Below are 3,730 nucleotides of genomic sequence, written 5' to 3'. Positions count from 1 at the left end.
ATGAGCAGCTGATGAGAACAACTCAAAACAGCGCCTTCCAAACAGACACGTAACACATTAAATGCAACATAAAGGGCTAGCATGGGAGCATCCACAGCAGGCCTGAACCCTGCCTGAAGCATATTATTTCTCTCAAAGCACAGGCAAATCTAACTGCTTCAGATGTTTCATACAGTCTCTTTGCCACTGCTCCCGCATGCACATTTTCCAAACAGGGGCTTTTACTGCTTTGTGGGTGGTTGGAGTTTTTAACTTACTAGATTAGACATTCTAGATTCAGAAAAGTCGATCTGTTAGTTGGGCTGTAAAAGGCTTAGAGATGTTTCTCAATAAACAGACCCATCGGTGTGGTCTTAAAAGTTGTAGGCATTGTACCCACAGACACGTTATCTCTTTCTTGGTCCTGTTCCACATTGCTTGCCTCTAATAATTTCTTTGCTTTGACCTTCCTGCAGCCAGTGAAAAGAACCTCGGGCAAGTAAGCTGACACTTTTGTAATACACAAAATGAAAATGTTATTTCTTTCACTCTCCGTAGGACAAACAAGCCTTATGGCTCCCAGAGGCAGTTGAAGAAATTCTCCAAGCACAAATGTTACCAAAGGCTTTCTTCTGACAATCCCTCCCAATTCCAGTCTAAAAGTAACAGTGGGGCTAGGGGTAGTACGTGAGAAACGGGCCCACAAAGCACTCCTCACTAAAATACAAGGTATAAGGCAAGCTAAGGTTTGAGTGTYTCAGCCTGTGAAACACTTGTCCACTGTGTTTATATGCCTTTGCAGTGAGCAGATCTAAATGCCTACCCTTAAAGGGAAGTCACTATTTYAAGTACTTAGTTTGGCAGCACAAGGATGGGAATATCTACCAAACTCATTTGTTACAATGCAAAAGCTTCAAGGGTAAGATTTAGGAAGATGGATGCAAAAGAAAAGAAAAGGGTACACCTTCTTTRTACCAAGTGATAGTTAGGAAGGCTGTTAGCTTCACTGGTCTGCATGTCATGACACTCTGCCCTCCTGCACTTAGTCATTGTCACCATCAGCAAATCCTTGAACAATAAAGGATCAAAAGCATATAGTGTCATTTTCTATAGGTCACAAACCAAGAGCATGCATTTCTCAGATGTGAGGCTTTATGTAGTCGTTTTCTTTGAATGCCTTTAACACATTAAAAATGGCATGATATAATCTGCCCAGAAGAGAGCAGTATCGATACCCTACGAAGGACAACCAAGCTATTATCTATTGCCATCCACTAGACTGATTTATAAGACTGAGTTATATTGTTTATATTATTTATATAATATACAYGGAGATGAAATCATTGCTATAAATTAGCACTGAAATGTAGCAATTAGTTCTATTAATTGATTAAGATTCTAAGTAGTTCCTCAACTGGAGTTAAGTGAAGTTTCTTAAAAGGAGTCTTTTTGTGAAACAGGCATACATGTGAGTGAACCAAGAAAGTTATTATACTTGTACTAAAACAACAGAAACTATAAAAAACTTTGCTGGCAGTAAAAACCACACCACGATATACACAAGGCTATACTTGATGCACTGCAGATGTACCTCTAATTAACCATAGAAATAATCTGTAGCTTGCAGGAAACATTTAAGGGAACCATTTTAAAAGGAAAATGCACACTAGAGCTTCACCCTGCCAGATGAAGCACAGCCTAGTTACCAAATGCGTCTGTGRCTTTAGGATTTGGGGGAGCAGGTGCTATTCTGCCCCACGGCGGCTTCACACTTCTCTTCCGCAGGGCAGCATCTCACCCTCCTGTTCTCGGCTCCGCTGAGGGTTTTCTGTGCACCTTTGMCCAAGTCCCGGGGGCAGAGCTGTTTGCAGAGTGCATCTCTGCCTACGCTCAGACAAGGCAGCACTGGCAGGACGCCAGAGCGCAGACTTGGCAAAGGCGCTCGCTCTTCCCCGATTGCCCTGTAAGCAAGTTCCAGCCCTGCCAGGACTCGAGCATGCTCGCAGCTCTCCACAGTGACTTCAGCGGGACCACCCTCTTGCAAGCAAAGTTACACACCTGCTTAAGCACATAATTTCCCCAAGCTTTACAAAAAGTAGTATGTTTTGCTGAACAATCAGAACTTTCACATCCCTGTGGTGGCATTTAAAAGGAATACAAATCTCCTTTTCTTTTCTTTTTCTTTTTTTTTTTTTTTCTTCCTGCTATGGGAGCTGAACTATATCCACACTTCTGTGTAGGAGATTGTCTTTGATCCCATTTACAGGAGGTAGCTATCTTGAGGAGTGTGCTGGGAAGGAACAACTGTTGATCTCCCTTGTGAAATCCCATCTGTTGTCTTCAGCAACTATTACTTGCTGGCTGAACTAGATAATGTTTCTCTGGCAGTAGTTGTAATTTTCCAAGTGCTTGCCTGGTGCAAAGTCAGAACTTGATTAAAAAAGGACAAGTACAAATATTATTTCACTTTCTCCCTTTTCTTATGTAGTGCATTACAAAGTATGTTTCTAGTAGTCAGGTAGTGCAAAGTCTTTAAGTTCTGGGTTTTGTTCTGCACTCAGAAGATGAAGAGCAGTAGGCTAATGTTAGAGGTAGGTTCAGATGTAGGGAAACCTTTTGGGGTTATTATTCCGTATGTCTTTGRCAATCTGCCCTGTAGATTGTTAATTTATGGTGGAAGTTAAGTCAACAGAAGCTGAAGTTAATAACAACATCCCAATATAACAAGGYGTTGACTCTACTTTGAATAAATTACTTGGGGGAAGTTAACATTAAATGAAAATGGGAATGCATATTAGAGTCTGGGAATTTGGGGGGAAAAATATCCAAACCAACCAAACCTCAAAAACTAATGTAGCTGCCTCTCGTTATAAGTTACAGGGAAAATCCTTCAGTTTGAATGATACCACTCGAAGTCATTCTCACTTACTGTGCTTCAGTGAGACAGTTCCCTTGCACTAAAATTTCCAGGATATAATACAAATGCAAAATACTTGTATCTAAAACAGTGTCGGATCAACACTTCCTTATTGTAGTCATACGAGATTAAGTATATTGACAAGATGGGAGGACTGACTTTTAATTAGGTATTTATGCCGGAACTGAACCTTTGTTTTGAAGAAACACTTGCTAAGATCAAGTGGAAGCACTATCCACTTATAAAGTGAGGCGCACACACAACCTATACGAACAGGGACTAACTGGGATATCCTCGTTTTAGGGTGCAGAAACAGATGCCTGAGACCGGACGTTTCAGTAGGCACTAGCCAGGCTATTATTTCAGAAATCGATCAAGYCAAACACATCTTCAATTACGCCGATAACGCAGCGATTTCAARCGCCCGTGTTCCGGCGTCGCTGGCCCAGGCGGGCGGCCGCAACGGGAGCGGGGGCAGGCCGTGCCCRTGGGGGAAGGCCTGTTCCCGCGGCCCTGCCGCTCCGAGGCCGCCCGTCGCAGGGCGACCAGCCCCCGCCACCAGCAACCCGAGGAAAACGCAACGAGTAACCCGGCGCCTCCAGGAAGCGCGGGAACACCGGGCGGGGAGGCACAACTCGCACAGCGCTCCCAGCGCCGCCAAGTCACCCAGCGAGCGGCTGTTTCCACTTGCCGTCCCGCTAACGCACAATTATTTTTTCCCTTCCCTATCAGTCCCCTCCCTCGCTGCCCCCAGGTAGCTGTGACCGGGGGGAACCGCGCCGCACGCCGGGACCCCCACGGCCCCGCCCGGCAGGGAGGCCGCGGCCCGGCGGC

Source organism: Rhea americana, unplaced genomic scaffold (assembly GCF_003343005.1).
Source record: "Rhea americana isolate MKP2758 unplaced genomic scaffold, rheAme1 scaffold_66, whole genome shotgun sequence".
In the NCBI taxonomy this organism is placed as follows: Eukaryota; Metazoa; Chordata; class Aves; order Rheiformes; family Rheidae; genus Rhea; species Rhea americana.
This window is presented reverse-complemented; position numbering follows the sequence as displayed.